Source organism: Natator depressus, chromosome 3, assembly GCF_965152275.1.
Source record: "Natator depressus isolate rNatDep1 chromosome 3, rNatDep2.hap1, whole genome shotgun sequence".
NCBI classification, from domain to species: Eukaryota; Metazoa; Chordata; order Testudines; family Cheloniidae; genus Natator; species Natator depressus.
The window spans coordinates 39172533-39191267 of NC_134236.1; the positions used below are offsets into that span (position 1 = coordinate 39172533).

The 18735-nt window shown below is 38.5% G+C and overlaps 1 protein-coding gene across 1 annotated transcript in view; it reads right to left on the reverse strand.

The window, feature by feature from the left end:
* SNTG2 (syntrophin gamma 2) overlaps positions 1 to 18735 on the reverse strand; it is a 452341-nt gene that overhangs the window by 237456 nt on the left and 196150 nt on the right. The window lies entirely within an intron of this gene.

The following is an 18735-nucleotide window of genomic DNA, read 5'->3' on the forward strand; positions in this document are numbered from 1 at the left end:
TTTTGGAAGGATATTTTGTTTGGTTGCTTGCTTGCTTTAAATATACATGTTGCGATGTGTTTTCATTAGAGAAGACCAGGTTTAAAGAAATACACATTGCACTTGGAGTGGATAGTGGTGAGGTTTGTGATGGTCTTTCATTCCTGGGGGAGTTCATTCCAGAGTCTCAGACTGATCCTCAAGAAAGTTCGGTCTCCGGCACAGACGAGCTTTACCTTTACTATCCAGAGTTCCATTGTGCCAGAGGATTAACATTTTACATCCCAATTTTATATATACACAAACACACACATTATATATTTCAATTTATGAAAGTCAAACTAGATGTCTACTTCTGAAGTTACAAAAGACTTAAATGTTATGTATCACAGTGAATGGAAGTACACTGTCATCAGAATATTAAATGGTAAGCTACACTGAATAATTGAGAGATGCTAGTTTAACTACTAAAAGCCATCAAAAATAGCTGGAGCCAAAATAAAAAAGAATGTTTCCAAGTTTTCTGTATATGACTGTGTGCAGAATACATTACATAAGATAAAAAGCAATGTGACATAATGCCACCTGAAACATCTAAATACATTAATAACAGAAAAATTAACATTTTGGTCCTCCCATTTGTCTCCAGTGTGAGAGATTTGGTTTAATAATGTTTGCAGAATTAGGACCAAAATATCTAGCTGGTAATGTCAGTGGATTAGAACATTTTCAGAAGATAATGAGCTTTAGACAAATGATCTATTTGCATTCTATATAGCAGAGAAAAACCAAAACATCTATTTTCAACGCAGAAATTAGTGATTGTGAGATTGTATTTGAGTTACAGCATTTATCAGTCTAGAAATTTCTAATTTGCCCTTCCCAGTGGTATCAAAATGCTGTTTTTGTTTTTATACCTACTATACCAAACAGTTGATGTACACATATTCACACTGTCTGATAGATGCTGGTGCAGTAGAATGTCTGTACCATTCAGAAGGGAAAACATTTTCATGTCCACCTTGAGTCATATTTTCCCTGACTTTCATGTCTTTTTAAGTCCATGATTTGGAATTTTGATTTTTTTTTTCTTTGAGTGATTTAGGTGCTAGCACAATTAAGGATCCCATCACAACTGTGGAAAATGAGATTAATTAATTAGTGCTCTATTGACTTTACAGGAGCAGATTGTAAACATCATATTGGAGGTTCGTAGATTTTAAAGCCAAATGAGAGCAACTATAATCATGTAGTCTGACCTCTTGCATAAAACAGACCATAGCATTGCATTTAATGATTCCTGTAGTGGAGGAAATTATTGTGCCCTGCTGTGTAATGAACAATATCAAGCCCAATAATTTGTGGTCCAATTTGATCATTTCCTTTAAAAAGAGAGTGTTAGATTTCACGTTTTTTTAATCTGATTTTTGTGTTTTATATTATATTAAAAAGAAATAAGCCCTTGGCATTCAATGCACATTCCTCAAAAGTTTTATAACAAACTGAAAGTACATCAAATTTGGGACTTAAATTCTTTGATAATATTTTAATTTCCGTACCATTAAGGAGGATGCTCTTTGGTGGTGGTTGGTAAAGGATTAGGCTTGGCCTACACTAGAAAATTAAGTCAGTTTAACTACACCTGAGTGGTGTAGTTAAACTGACTTAACCTAAGTCCCTGTGTAGACAGTGGTAGGTCAACAGAAGAATTGTTCCACCAACCTAGCCACCACCTCTCAGGGAGATGGATTACCTCCGCCAATGGGAGAACCTTTTCCATCAGCATAGGTAGTATCTACACTGAAGTACTACAACGGCACAGCTGTAGTGTTTACATTGTAGACAAGCCCTCAGTGTCCATTAGAGAGATCTGAAAGAAGCGCAATGCTGTCTGAGAAGGATGTAATGGTTCTTTCACTTCCTAACGCTCCAAAGTTTTCAGTACCTTGATATTATGGATACTGAGCAGATGATTTACCTTTTTTTTTTTTTTTGGTCAGTGGTTGTACAGGCATTACTGGTAAATAAAACTGATGCCCATGCAATAGCAGATATTTTTAAAATGTTGAAGAACACCTTTGTAAAATCACCTTACTCAAATTCTGTTGTATTCATACAATATCCCATTTTCGTTATATATCACCCTGATCGCCCATCATTGCTACTACTTGCAGAGACACCATGAGAGAACAGAACTCTGCAGAACACCCTACATAACCTCTAGGCAGCACGTAATGGTGGCTAGTAATTGCTACGTGTGTTTTATAGTAATCCAGTAAAACTAACCCTAACTTCTATTTGTAATAGCTTATTTGGTAATGAATGGAATGTGTGGAGTAACTGACTGAATTCCTTAGCATTTTCCATCACACCGTTTTAAATGAAACTCTGAATGGAGCTCCCCTCTTCCTATTAGGATCCATTACTCGCCTCACACTCCATCCAGCTTTTGATGTGATCTAAGGTGACATGCAGCAATATTTTATTTGTTTTCCAAATCAATAAGATTAATGTAGATTTATTTGCCTTTTTAGATCATTATAAATGGTTGTGTATCAGAGTTCAGGCATTCACCTGTTCACTCAGTGTGTTAATAGATGCCATAAGTCTATATGCACCAGTCAGAATCTTGTTAGGGCAAAGTGCCTTTTCGAACTAGCTCACTTTAATAGGGACTTAGTCTTTGCATGTATGGGCGTATACTCCATGATAGCTATCCTAATGTTCATTGCATTTTTAGTGTAAAAATGAGTCACTATTCAGAGTAGTACAGCCACTCCAGCAGCTGGCTCCAGAAAGGTCTAAGGCTCCTAGGCTATGAAGGAGAGGCTTCAGAGGGAGCTGTATCTCCTCAACAATGATAACAACGATGCATTAAAAGAACAGGAGTGTTTGTGGCACCTTAGAGACTAACAAATTTATTAGAGCATAAGCTTTCGTGAGCTTATGCTAAGCTTTCAAGCTCAGCAGTTTGAACTAATATGCAAACTAGATACCATTAACTTGGGTTTGAATAGAGACTGGGAGTGGCTGGGTCATTACACATATTGAATCTATTTCCTTAAATAGCCTCACACCTTCTTGTCAACTGTCTAAATGGGCCACCTTGATTAGCACCAGAAAAGTTTTTTTTTCTTCTCCTGCTGATAATAGCTCACCTTAACTAATTAGCCCCTCACAGTTTGTATGGTAACTTCCAACTTATCTGTATATCTTACATCTGACTATATGTTCCATTCTATGCATCCAATTAAGTGAGCTGTAGCTCACGAAAGCTTATGCTCTAATAAATTTGTTAGTCTCTAAGGTGCCACAAGTACTCCTGTTCTTTTTGCGGATACAGACTAACACGGCTGCTACTCTGAAATGATGCATTAGGCACCATGGGATAGATTTTTCAAAAGTATTTAGGTGTCTAAAGATACACCTAGATGCTTAATGGGATTTCAAAATACCTCAATGTCTGACTTCCATTGAAACCAAGTAAGTGCCTATGCACTTTTGAAAACCCCACCAGCTGCCTATGTAACCCACACACCTCCTGGGTGTTGTGCTCTGTCCTCTCTCATGTCACCAAGACCACTTAGAGATTAATGAGTCTGTTCTGCAGCTTCAGCTAAGGGCCATATGGCTTTTAGCTCATTCACTAAGCTCCCAAGGTCCCAGATTCGACTCCACCCGACGATGACCAGGGCTTGTCAGTGTTATGCCTAGTTGCCTCTTTAGGTGCTTTTGAACATCTGACTGGGTGACTGCTTATGATTCTACTGAGTAAACAGGTGGAGTTCCTCCCCTGCTTCATCTAGGGTATGGTCCAAAATTACCCCCTCCTGGAGTTTTCCAGTTACCCCTTTGACCCAAATGGTGCGTCAAAATTTGGGGCCCTGCGGATTATTACCATTAGGAGGCAAACTGATGATAGAGTCAGGTGTTTCTTTGGTGCAATCCTGTTTAGTTACAAAGAACATAGAAAGCCATTTTCCTGAATACAGGAAGAACCAAACAACAGGAGACAGTTTCTTTGTTCATAGCTCTAATCCACTTTCAGCCAGCACTTAGGCCTTGTCTACATTACAGAGTTAGGTTAACTTAAGGCAGCTTATGTCGAACTAACTCTGTAAGTGTCTACACTAAAATGTAACTCCCATCCATGTAACTTGCCCACTAATAACACTTAATAATACCACCTCTGCAAGAAGTGTAGCACTTAGGTCAATGTAGTTAGGCTGATGCAGTATCAGTGTAGACACTGTGTTGCTTACATTGACAGTTGCTGCCTTTCAGAAGCTGTCCCACAATGCCCCACACTGACATAAGAATATAAGAACGGCTATACTAGGTCAGACCAAAGGTCGATCTAGCCCAGTATCCTGCCTTACAACAGTGGCCAATGCCAGGTGCCCCAGAAGGAATGAACAGAACAGTTAATCCCCTGTTGCCCATTCCCAGCTTCTGGCAAACAGCTTCTGACAGTTAAATTGGTTCAAGCACTCCTGGTGAGGACGTGCACCGTTGACAAGGAGCATAGTGTGGACATGCAAAAGCAATTTAATTACTTCAGTGACTGTACATTGATGTAACTTGGGTCTACTTAATTTTGTAATGTAGACTTGCCCTTAGCTGAAAAGCTCTCTTTCTAGGTTTTACTCAAGGCCATGCTCTCAGTGCTTGATCTGGCTTTGTCTGCTATTTCTCTGTGTGTGTTTCTGTACTATACAGTGTAGTTGTAGCTCTGTCCATCCCAGGATATTAGAGACACAAGGATTTTTTGGGGGGGGGGGGGACCAACTGCTGTTGGTGAGGGAGACGAGCTGCTGTGCCACACACAGCTCTTCTTCACGTCTGGGAAAGCATCACAGTAAAATGCAAAATGGAACATATTGTTTAGCATAAGTAGTTAGCGTGTATTCTAAAGGACTATTCAAGGTAGACTGGCCTGTTAACATCTCTGCAGTCACAGGACAAAGATGGGGGGGGGGACAGCGCTAGGCTAGTGGGTTACAGATTGTTGTAATAAACCATAAATCCAGTGTCTCTGTTCAGTCCATGATTTTTAGTGTCTAGTGGACTAATGAATTTAAGCTCCCAGGCTCAGCTTTTGAAAGTGTCGTGCAGGTTTCCATGGAGGATGAAGACTGATAGGTAAGATATAGAATGCTCACTTTCTGAAAAGCATTCAGCCACAGGTGATACATTGTTTTAGTCTTTTATCATTTTCCTGTGAGTTCATTCAAGAGTGTAGTGATTGTCAGATTTCACCCACACACCGTTATTGGGACTTTTAGTGCACTGGATGAGGTACACCACATGTTGTGACAGACACATGTAGGATCCATGAATCATGAAAGGTGTGTTGAGAAGTGGAGATATGTCTGCAGGCTTTGCATCTGTTACTCTGGCAAGGTCTGGTGCCGAATTGGTATGTCCTGGTCAGTGAGGAGCTTCTTGTAATGATGAGCTTGGAGAAGTTTGGGGGTTGGAGAAGTGGGAGTTCAGGAAATATTTCTTTCAGGATGGGATCCCATCAAGAATGAATAATGTTTCTCCTTCCTCTCTCATTCTTCTGCCCACACATGCATGCACAATTGAAAACAATACCCAGCCAACCCCATCTCCCACATAGTTCAAAGTCCTGAGCAGTCTCATATGTGCCTGTATTATGGCGACATGTGCCTGTGTTATGGGTGGAGACCGCTACTGTTCAATAAAGAAGCTTAACAGTTTTTACAGCTATCTTAAATGAAGGGTGGCAGTTACACCCACTAGCTTTAGTGATGTTCTGGCCAACCCACACCTTTATTCTTGATGTAAACAAACCCTGCACTGAACATGATTCTAAATCCAAACTGTTCTATCAGGTTGGCTGTGACTAGGGTCACTCTGTCCCTGTCACTAGTTCCCTCTGCCTCAGGGAGCCTTCCATCCCTTTAATTACCTGGATTGGAGCTAATAGGTCTTACCTGCCCTGACAGAGTGAGAAGAAAAAAAGGAACATCTCCCACATGCGGTATCCTAAAACATGTCACCCTGTTGCACCCTCCTTGCCCTATTAATGCCTTTAGGTGTGGCCAATATGTATTCCCAAAACTCATCTCTTCTAATTACTGGATTTATTTGATTTTGTTTAAACAGTATGTTCACTTCTGAATGTTTGCTTCTGGCCCAGTTAAGTTGGTCAGTCAGACCTTAAACATAGTTCACTCTTTTCTTTAAATAGAAAAGATAAAACTTTCTACCCAGGGGCTGCCCATTAGCAGTCTGCCATGAGTTTCCTTTACAAAGGAGTGAACAAAATCCACCTCAGTCGGTCATGATTTAGAGAGCTACAGCTACTTTTTTACAAGTTTCAGCTTTGACCAAACTGCTCATGTCTTTGGTCAGCAGTTTTACAATTTTCCAGGCAAAGGTAGGATTTTTTTAATGAAAAATCCTCCTCAGATTCTCCCCTCATGCTCCTTTTCAATATGTATTTTCTTATGCAGGTAGGCTATAAGCTTCCTTCATTTACCCTCCCCACCAAAATTTATCTATTTAAAAAAACCTATTTACTCCATCTAAATATAAGCCCCTTCTAGCAGATTCAGAGCAAGTAGTTAGGAAACAACTTAGCGACAACTCCTACAAATTCCACTGCACTCTGACTTTGGTTTTCCTCCGTTACAAAAATAGATTCTGTCAAATGACAGCACACTCCTTCCCCTTCCCCCCCCCAAAAAAAATCTGGACCTGTACCAAAGAAAGTACAGAAATATTTTTCTTCTAAAACATTTTAGCCAAGTAAAACCTAACAGTAAAACTCTCCAACACAAAACATGTACATTACAGTTTTGTATTTGCATTTACTTACATCTATATTTTTAACATCTCAAATATTGCATTACATTAAGGAGGTGTTTTTCAACCTTTTCAGGTTGGCGAATGAACCCTTATTCAAAACAATTTTTTTTTTACCTCCTTACATTTACTGTAAAAGAAAAAACAGCCATGGTAACAATGATAAGCCTACATAATTTATTTGTGTGTTTGTTTCGAGAGCATGACAGAGAATACTTAATTCTAAAGGGTAAGATGTGAGAGGAGTAGGGAAGTGAGACTTTTCTTAGTTTGGATTGTAATACATTTTTTAATGCCTTGCATCTCTGACTGCCTTTCATGACCTGTCCTGGGAGGTAGTTAAGATCCAGACAGACTCTAAAGAGCTGCAAAGGATCTCTCAAAATGAGATGACTGGGCAACAAAATGGCAAATGAAATTCAGTGTTGATAAATGCAAAGTATGGCACCTTGGAAAACCTAATCCCAACTATACATATAAAATGATGGGGTCTAAATTAGCTGTTACTACTCAAGAAAGAGATCTTGGAGTCACTGTGGATAGTACTCTGAAAACATCCACTCAATGTGCAGCGGCAGTCAAAAAAGTGAACAGAATGTTGGGTATCATTAAGAAAGGGATAGAGAATAAGACAGAAAATGTCATATTGCCTCTATATAAATCCATGGTACACCCACATCTTGAATACTGCGTGCAGATGTGGTGCCCCGTTTCAAAAGAGATATATTGGAATTGGAAAAGGTCAGAAAAAGGCAACAAAAATAATTAGGGGTATGGAATGGCTGACATATGAGGAGAGATTAATAAGACTGGGACTTTTTGGAAAAGAGACGACTAAGGGGGGATATGACAGAGGTCTATAAAATCATGACAGATGTGGAGAAAGTAAATAAGGAAGTGTTATTTACTCCTCATAACACAAAAACTAGGAGTCACCAAATGAAACTAATAGGCAGCAGGTTTAAAACAATTAAAAGGAAGTATTTTCACACAACACACAGTCAACCTGTGGAATGCCTTACCAGAGGATGTTTTGAATGCCAAGACTATTTTAAGGTTCAAAAAAGAACTAGATAAGTTCACGGAGGATAGGTCCATCAATGGCTATTAGCCAGGATGGACAGGGATGGTGTCCCTAGCCTCTGTTTGTCAGAAGCTGGGAATGGGCGACAGGGGATGGATCACTTGATGATTACCTGTTCTGTTCATACCCTCTGCGGCACCTGGCATTGGCCACTGTCAGATGACAGGATACTGAGCTAGATGGACCTTTGGTCTGACCCAGTACGTCTGTTCTTATATTCTTATATTGAGAGTACTGACCCACTGGTTGAAAAACACTGCATTACTGCACTGAGTGAAATCCACTCCAAGTGGATAAAGCCTGAGTAACTGGGCTATATGATGTGGCTACAAGTGAAATCTACAATCCACTCCAGGCTAGGAACAGGGTATAGTCTGCAGCCTCTCTTATACATCATGGCCACTATTCACACCAATTATGTGGAGTGCTATTGCCACTGGATCTTTGTAAATATGTTTTCCGTGGGCCCTCATGTGGCCCATGCCAACAAGCTTTTGCTCTGAGGCACTTCTGTGTGGCTGCTGCTACTCCTCGTAACCCCAGTGAGTGCTTTTTTGTAGTAAGAAAAGGAGTACTTGTGGCACCTTAGAGACTAACAAATTTATTTGAGCATAAGCTTTCATGAGCATCAGTAGCTCACGAAAGCTTATGCTCAAATAAATTTGTTAGTCTCTAAGGTGCCACAAGTACTCCTTTTCTTTTTGCGAACACAGACTAACACGGCTGCTACTCTGAAACCTTTTTTGTAGTGCAGATCATTTGCTGTTCCTCCGCACCATGAATTTCACTCTTAATAAATATTTATATACTTGTTGTCTCAATGATACAGTTGTTGGAAATACATTTACAGATGAGCTTCCTCAGTATAGGAAAAAATCACTTTGCATCATACTTGCACTGTATTGCTCTCATACTAAGGGATTTAAAGGTCACTTCAAAGTTCTTTTAATAATCAGTAGCTATTTATTCTGCCTCAAAGAGCAGATTATTATGAGTGACTAAAACTCTGAATTGGATTTTCTCACACGCAGGAGCAAAAGTCAATACATTTTGGGCTTTACTATTATTATTAAAGTTTACTGCAGGACAACGATTCCATTTGGGGCAACTTTCAAGGTTTTGAAATTTGTTTTCATTCCACGTTGGAATGAAAATAAAATCTTTCAAAGATTTTTTTGCAAAAACATAGAATGAGTGAGTAAGTGTATGCGTGTCTGTCTCTCTCTCTCTCACCAGACTGTGATGTGGGTTCAAGTCCCCGTTCTGCCTGATTCAGAGCAGTTTTCCATCTCAGATTAAGCAGAGGAGGGGATTGAACCTCAGTGTCCTACGTCCCAGACCAACGTCCTTGTAAGCAGGTGAATGGTCCCACTACTGTGGGGAATTTTCCTGGCTTCTATGCTATCCCGGTGGAATTGGATGGTGAAAGGATCCAAGTCTCCACCCTAACTCCCTTTACCCAGATCTCTGCCTGACCTCAAGGTCTCCTCTTCCTCTCCTTCATGCAGCAGAGTCCTCGTAACTAGGATAAGGCTGGGCTCAGGATCCCTGGGGGTTAAGTCTCCCTCTGTTTGGATGAACTCCATTGTGGCAGGTGGCAGTACAATACTCCCTTATTAAAAGATTCTATCTTTGTTTCATACCTAAATTCTATATATTCCTGTAGTTTAGTTTTAAACATCCATTCTATACAATCTCAGCTAATACTATGAGTTGCTAGAAAATCTACAACCAGGTGGATAGAGCATTATGTTTCAATTAAAAATCAAAAACACCAGCCTCAACCTCTCCCTCCATGCCCACTGCCCCCACCCTGGAAAAAAGAAACCAAGAATGGGGAAAAATATTCTAGAGTAAAAGAACCGAATTAGAGCTAAATTAGCTCTAAGAACCAAATTAGACATAAAAATACATTGTCCAACAAAATAAATGGTCGGTGCAGTCGCACCAAAACCAAACTACAAATTTCCATTAATGAGCACAGAGCAAAAGCATTATATTATAGTTACGTTATGAACAAAGCAGTTTGATTACTTGCTCATAATGAAAAAAATACTGCTATGTAAAGTAATATAGTTACTAAAAAAATGGCCAACACACATACAGGTGGTTATCAAATCAAATGAAGTCTGGAAAAAAACCCCTCTTGCATCTATCAGTCATTGTATTCATCAAAGCTAGGAATGTCAGAAGACTACAGAAGCAGCTTGCACTTCAGTTGCATGTTCTATCAGATGAACCGAAGGAAAAGGTTTTTGCCCGTATTGAAGCTACAGAAATCAATTAAAAACATGGCCAAGGACAAAGTGTGCTTTCTGTAGAATGTTTTATGACATCAAGAGAGAGTGTCTCCCCAGTTTTCAGCCAAGTTTTAAATTAAGGATTAAGAGCTCTCATTCAATAGAAAAGCAGTCTTAAAAAAAAAAAAACCATAAGAGGAAGAGATCAGGGGCTGCGTGAATTTTTTACTCTCTTTGGGGCATTGCATAATGAAAATATATCCCAAAATGCTGGGGCATAGTTTATGTGGGTTAATTATAATTTGACAAAGAAAATATATATATAAACTGAATGTAGGTTGTGGAAACCTTAAAGACTGTCACTGCAGGGCAGGCTATCAATGCACAAAAGGCATTGAATGGACTATTTGAAACAAGTCCTTGTGAGGTTTGACTGCAACTGTGGCCATTAAAAGTGAGTTATGTGAAAAAAATTATCTTACGCAAGATGCCACTACGTCTGTTGGCTAACAGTGTTATCAGATTTCAGAGATGAGGCTAGCATTCATTGCCCAGCAACTCTAACCATTATAAAAATGCAGACTCCCATGTAACTCCCTGATGTAGAATGGGGGTGTTTACTGTGTGAGATTCTCATATCTCAGAAGACAGATTTTTATAAACTGTAAACATTATGGTCAATAGTAGATTATGCTGAATACTAGAACGAAATTCTGCTAGAACCAGTGGTGTGAATGGAAAATACAACGAATCTAGTTCTTGAATAAATACATATGTTTCTTAGGTAGAAAATGTATTTTCTTTATGAGATTATTACTCTTTTTGCATACTAAGCTCTCAGAAACGTAAGTGTTTTGCATAACAGAAAGATTTGGAACTTGAAAGGTTAATTCTTTTAAAGGTTAGGGCCACAATTTAGCAAGCATCATTGGCTTTAATGGGACTACATAGTTAAGCATGTGCTTAAATGCTTTGCTGGATCAGGGGCCCTGGTGCTCAGCACTTTGGAGGATCAAGCCCAAAGAAAAGTTCACTATATTATTGCAGATGACTAGGAAAAGGCTTGTGATTCATGAAATATTTTAAAAACAGTCAGATACTGTTAAAAAGTATGCACTGAATAAATGATTCAATGAAAAACCATAACATTTGTTGAATTTGACAAATACTATTTGACCAACTTAAATAGTTTTTAAAAAATCCCTATGTTGCAAGAGAATTCAGTAAGATAGAACACTACGCTGTTTGAAGGCTGCAATGCTTGCCTTACTTAGCCTAGCTTTTAGATTTTAATAGCTTGCTTTATCTTAAACTCCCTTATATTCATAGTGTGTGTTATATACAACCAATTAGTTGCAAGGACAAAATTAATAAATATTTAATATTAGCATTTCCTAGGCAGGACTGCACAAATATTATTTGCAATATAATCCTGCATCCTCCTTTAATGAGAAGGTAAATATAAAGTATTTAATAAAACAGACCATGTAGCTAACCTTATAACAGTCACTTATTAAAAATATTCCTTAATCTTTAATTCAGAGGATTTTTACATGATCAAGAAAAGAGGGAGAACAATTAATATGGCTCTTATTTTTAAAGACATTGTATTTGTTCTCAAAATCTTTCACACGCAGTCATTATGTTTTTCTACCAAGAAATGGTGATGCAGTGTTGTATGTTTTGCACCGGGGCATAAAAGAGTCAAAACATCACAAAGCACCCTGACAGCAACAGCAATTATGTGAGATATGATTCATATCACTTAATTCCAATAAAAAAACCCCTCAAACTAGAAGAAAGTAAGTGGCTGCCTGGTCAATATTATAAATCATAGTTTGTGACAGAAACGTTTCACTCTCTCGTGGTGAAAAAGCAGACAAATACACCGCAAAAGCAACACAAAGTTAATTTCTGTCCAATCATGAAAAACAGCCTTAACTTTTGACAGTGGGTAATTTTCAATGTCACATAACCAGAGTTTTCAGACCTGAGGCATACGTAACCAAACTGACATTATAGTGGTCTGACCTTTAGCTAATATGTATTTGGAGTATGCAGGTGGTCTTCTCTGCTCAGGCATACAAGAAGATTATAAATATGGTAGTAAGAGCAACTTGCTTTTTCCCCCCTCCCTTTTTCTAAGCACAGCTTTGTTGTTGGCTAGCTGGAGACAGCTGAGGCTTGTGGTCCTAGGGGCTCATTCATCTCCTCTTTTCTTACCCCTTTTGGGAAGATTCAAATTGGATTTTAAACTGTAAACCTTGACAGAAACTCGATACCCCACTGCACCCTTCCTGAAATCTACCAGAGCATCCAGCAATGGTGGAGAAAACTTTAGTCTGATGCTTCTTTTCAGCCAATTTAAAAGGCAATGTGCCAAATCCTGGCCCCATTGAAGTCAATGGCAAATATCCTTGAAGGTGGTCAGGAACAGTCAACATGGATTCACGAAGGGCAAGTCATGCCTGACCAACCTGATTGCCTTCTATGATGAGATAACTGGCTCTGTGGATATAAGAAAAGTGGTGGACATGATATACCTTGACTTTAGCAAAGCTTTCGATGTGGTCTCCCACAGTATTCTTGCCAGCAAGTTTAAGAAGTATGGATTGGATAAATGGACTATAAGGTGGATAGAAAGCTAGCTAGATTGTTGGGCTCAGCGGGTAGTGATTAATGGCTCAGTGTCTAGCTGGCAGCCGGTATCAAGCAGAGTGCCCCAGGGGTCGGTCCGGGGACTGATTTTCTTCAACACCTTCATTAATGATCTGGATGATGGGATGGATTGCACCCTCAGCAAGTTCGTGGATGACACTAAGCTAGAGGGAGAGGTAGATATGCTGGAGGGTAGGGACAGAGTCCAGGGAGACCTGGACAAATTGGAGGATTGGGCCAAAAGAAATCTGATGACGTTCAACAAGGACAAGTGCAGAGTCCTGCACTTAGGACGGAAGAATCCCATGCACCGCTACAGGCTGGGGACTAACTGCCTAAGCGGCAGTTCTGCAGAAAAGGACCTGGGGATTACAGAGGACGAGAAGCTGGATATGAGTCAACAGTGTGCCCTTGTTGCCAAGAAGGCGAACAGCATATTGGGCTGTAGGAGTAGGAGTGCTGCCAGCAGATCAAGGGAAGTGATTATTCCCCTCTATTCGACATTGGTGAGGCCTCATCTGGAGTACTGTGTCCAGTTTTGGGCCCCCCACTACAGAAAGGAAGTGGACAAATTGGAGAGAGTCCAGCAGAGGGAAACGAAAATGATTAGGGGGCTGGGGCACATGATTTATGAGGAGAGGCTGAGGGACCTGGGCTTATTTAGTCTGCAGAAGAGAAGAGCGAGGGGGGATTTGATAGCAGCCTTTAACTACCTGAAGGGGAGTTCCAAAGAGGGTGGAACTAGGCTCTTCTCAGTGGTGACAGATGACAGAACAAGGAGTAATGGTCTCAAGTGGCAGTTGTGGAGGTCTAGGTTGGATATTAGGAAAAACTATTTCACTAGGAGGGTGGTGAAGCACTGGAATGGGTTACCTAGGGAGGTAGTGGAATCTCCATCCTTAGAGGTTTTTAAGGCTTGACAAAGCCCTGGCTGGGATGATTTAGTTGGGGTTGGTCCTGCTTTGAGCAGGGGGTTGGACTAGATGACCTCCTGAGGTCTCTTCCAACCTTAATCTTCTATGATTCTATGATTGTTTGAATCTAAAATTTGGTCCAATAAGACTTAAGATGAAGTGTATTTTTCAATGTTCACCACAATTTTTAAATAACCGGAACCACAGATTTTTAATACGAGTTTACGATATATACTAAGTAAATACCTGACATTTTGATTAAAGCTAAATTTATCTAAATTTAAAGCAATAGGGAAAGGAGAGATTTTTTTTAAAATAGTAAAATGTGATTGTGTAACCAAAAAAATTGGTAGAGGGGCAGGGAAGAGGTATAGCATATGAAACTAGACTTAATTCATACTTTGAAAAGTTCTAGATTTTAAGAAATCTGTTCTTTTGTTTCTTGGAATATGTGCATTTACTGATAATCAAATATTTATTTAATATTATTTACATAGAATTACAAATGCTATATTTCCTTTCTTAACTTTCAGAAGGTTTTAAAGTAATCATTGATATCCGTAACACTTTTTCAACCAGAGAGGAGCAGTTCCTCCCCCGCCCCTCACCAAATTATGTAAGTGATTTATGACAATTTATAAATAAGACTATGCACCCACTGATGATACAATAATTTGAAAAGATGTTCACAATACAGATTTTTTAAATGTCCAATTTTATTACTAACATCACATTATATGACATCTCTCAACTAAAAGCTTAGTTAAAAATAGCCCTGAGGTTTAATGTTGGTATTTGCTGTTAATGAGGTTAGTCTTGCAACTGCAGTGATTAACAGGCAGCTCTCAAACTGTGTGATCTTAATCATTAGAAAGTAAGAAGTAATGTCTTGTTTAATTACTGTAGGAGCAGTGTGTCACCAGCTAATTAGATATGATTGATTATTGTCATCCTCACATGCCTCTCAAGATATCAGACACAAACATCTGAATTCCATAATGCATGTTTAGAATGAACTTTCAGAATGCCTCTGAGTAAAAATTAGAGGTTTAAAAAATTAAAATGTCTTGCTTTCTAATCATCATTGAATACATTAATGCCATGGCAGCTGAATTTATTAAAATTTAATGAACACCACAGAAAAAACTATTTTAGAATTTTTTAATGGACTGTTTTAACTCAACACTAATTATTGATTATATCCCATTTTCCAAGCAAGTGGACAATGGAAATGGGGTGCCAATGGATTCAGTATTTCTAAGAAATATTTAAAGATGCACCTATTCTTGCATAAATGCTGTCACTATTTGAACAAGAAAGATGAAACCTTGGACTTCTTCCTACTAATGAAAGTTTAATTTTGAAATACCTCAAGACTATTCTTTTCTGCAGACCACTTGAAACCTGGCTAAAAAAATGCCCTGATAGTTCATTTTACCATTGCTATTAAAGTTATTGTTCAATCTGCACTGATAGGTCTTTGATTCACACTTCTTTCTCCCCCACCTATAGATATGTAAACAAAGATGTGAATGAAGAACATTTCTTCCCAAGATTTACAACGCTCAATGCACTTAATCAGGAAAGCCCCAATCTGTTTTCCGTATCCAGAGTACATAGGTATGACCAGACAAGTTGTGGTCCACTGTTTCTACCATAAACTGTGGGCTCTGTTTCATTTGTTATTGTCTGTCCAATTCTGACTACTCTTTCCATTTATTCTAATTGCTCCACCATTCTAGCATACTTGTTCAAGCACCTGCTGCTTCTACCAGACATCTTCCTTTCAATCTGATTCAGGTTTCTCTGCCTAGGCCAGATAGCCAAAGCTGTCTCTAATGACTTAATTTCTGAGATGTCTAAATAATATTAGTATCTCCCTCAGTGTAAGTGACACAGGTTTATGCTACAGTTTCATTTGTGTGAATTCTGATATGTCATTGTAATTCTGGTGTTTTGTTATTGTGAAGACCCTACAATGTGCTCTCTTCCTCTACTTTTGGAGAGGTTTAGATACAGACTAATCACAGGATATTATAAGATTTGAAAAACAGTTTTCTGCATTGAAGTAAGAATCCAGAAAAAAAACCTTTATTTTCATCTATAGTTATTGTTTTTACAGGGCAGCTGCTCAGATAAACCCCTATTTTAGAACTGAAAGTCCTTCTAGCCATTTATTTGACTGGTAGCCTGGAAAATGAGGAGCTACTTCAAACCCATGTTTATCCAAGGCTTAATGGCTTTTCCAAGTTTATCATCTCTTGCCCTCCCCTTCTGCACCTAGTTTTGACAATGAAGCTCAACTGCAACACTAGGATCAGTTGCTTTTTTATTTTCTTTATATATGTAACAGAGGAGACGAATGGGGTGAGCGAGGCTGGCTGAAATGGTCGGAAAAAAAATATGACTTTAGCAGTAGTCTTTCAGACCAATATGAAAGGGGATGTTTGAGAGTCAATTGTGGCAGTCAGGAGAAGGTTACAGTGGACAAGGTACCAAGGGCACAGATGAGAAGGATAGCAATAGAGACCATGAAGAAAGAGGAGAATTTAGAGATGTTAAAGAAGAAAAAGCAATATGCTGGTAGTAAGTGGGGAGAAAGAGAAAAATCAAAGCTTTCTATCAAAATTACAATGCTGGGGGACCAAAAAAAAGGGGGTGGGGTGTGGGGGGGGGAAGAGCTGGCAGGGGTGACTGAGAAAGGGTGGGGTTAGGAAAGATGAGAAGTTAAGTTTGAATTGGGAGCCATACATTCAAGAGCAGATGTCAGACAGGCAGGGAGAGATTCGAGACTCAAAAAAAAAGAAGGGCCTTACATATAAACTGATCACATTCCCTTTCAAGACAAATTCTCAATTCATAAAACAACAAAGATTCTTAAAACAATCTGCATCACTTACCATGTCTGTGCCTACTTCTGTATGCAGTTCTTAAAAAGCCCTCCATGTGACACTTTTTTTCTGTTTAATTTTTTTAAAATGCAAAATGTTTCATTTACAAATATGAATATATATATTTCATTTGAGCCCTTTGCTACCACCTGTTGTCTTATTTTGTAAACTTTTCAATATAGGGGTCATATCTCTGTGTTTGTATAGCTTCTACTACAACAGGTCCTGGCTTGTGGAGCCGATGGAACAAAACAAATGTACTAATAAAGTGAGAACATTCTGTAAGAGTATCAAGATCTGGAGGAAAGGATATCAACTTCAATAGACTCTAATAAAGGACAAAAATTGAAATATTTTCACTAAAAAGTATATAACTATAGAGAAATGGAGGGAGAATTTAATGAGCTCCTTAATGAAAAAATTGATAATAGGTGAAAAATTAACATCTGTTTTCCAGACAACTGAGCCACTTGTTTTTTGTATTGTATTACCTCTCTCCAGGCATCTACCAATCTATCGTCAAATTCTATCCTCACATTTGGTGAAAGACGGTGTCCAGCTCTCCTGTCTACAATTCAAGAAGGATGCTGATAATTTGTAGAGGGTACAGAGAAGATTAAATGATTAGGGACTGAATGATTGAAAGATTAGAAAACATGTCTTATAGCAGTAGACTGAAGGAGCTCACCCTATTAGCTTAACAAAGAGGAAGTTAAGGAGTGACTTGATTATAATCTATAAAGTACCTACATAGGGAACACATATTTGATAATGGGCTTTTCAATTTAGCAGAGAAAGGTATAACAAGATCCAGCGGGTGGAAGATAGAGCTGGACAAATTCAGACAAAATAAGGTGTAAATTTCTAACAGAGGATAATGAACCACTGGAACAATTTGCCCAAGTTCATAGTGGATTCTCCATCACTGGTGTTTTTCAATTTGAGATTGGAAAAATTTTTAAAGGTATGCTCGAGTTCAAAAGGAATTATTCTGGGGATTATGGTTTGTGTTATACAGAAAATCAGAGTAGATAATCACACTAGTCCCCTTGAAATCTATGAATCTTGGAATGTTATCTTTCATACGTCATCTTCTGTGTCACCATCATAACCTCTAATCCATTAGATATATTAGGCCAAATTCAGCACTGGTATAGGAAGGCTCAATTCCATTTACTTCACTGAAGTTGTCCCTGTTTACACCAGGAATGAATTTTATCAATTAGCACTAACTTCAAACTTCAAAGCAAACATTAATTAAAACATATTGATCATTGCACAAACATTCAACAGGAACTCCTGTCATTGATTTAGTTTCACCACAGAAAATCCTTTTTTGAATCAAGTACACACAACACTCCACAAATACTTTATGAACTACACCAATTACTTTGGAAAAACCTGCCTTTTATCTTCACTTTTTATGTTAAAATTAACGTTAACTTAGTTGTGTGATGCATTTTTAATTCAACCCAGTGGTGATATCTTCTCTGTTCTGCTCTACAAAAACATTGTTATACCATCAGCAGAGTTACTTTTTACAATGTAACTTTCTAAAAACTGCTTCTTCAGCTGGTATCCCTGGGCTGGGAAAAATGTCATTGAAACTGGTAAATGTGACCACCACTCTTCATTTAAAATAGCTTTAAGAGACAGTTAAGCCACACACCCACCTGAAACAAAGTCATATGCAACTCTTCCCTGGTATTTGAACAACGGGCAGAGGGCTTTGCTGGGTATTGTTCTGAGATAAGAGTATGTGTGCACAAGAGAAAGTGGGGAAGGGTGGAAAGAAAAGCAGCAGGAAGCCCAAAGTAATATTAGTTAGACCAAAGGGAAAACTGTAAAGGTTTTATTGGTGCTAACTGTAATTGAGTCACTAGTTGGAAAGAAGTGGACAAAAAAAACATTTTGTTCCTACCTACATTTTCACCTAGAGAAGAGAGAGATCACTTCAGGAAAAGAGTGGACTAAAATAATGTTTCAGTTTATTTTTGTTTGTGAATAATCTGTCATAGCTGTAAGGAAAACAGTGAAAACTCATTTTATGTCCTCCCTTTTTTTTTTTTTTGGTTGCTTATCCAGCACCAACAGAATGAGTGTATCTAATAATCTTGATTGTGAACTGCTTCAAG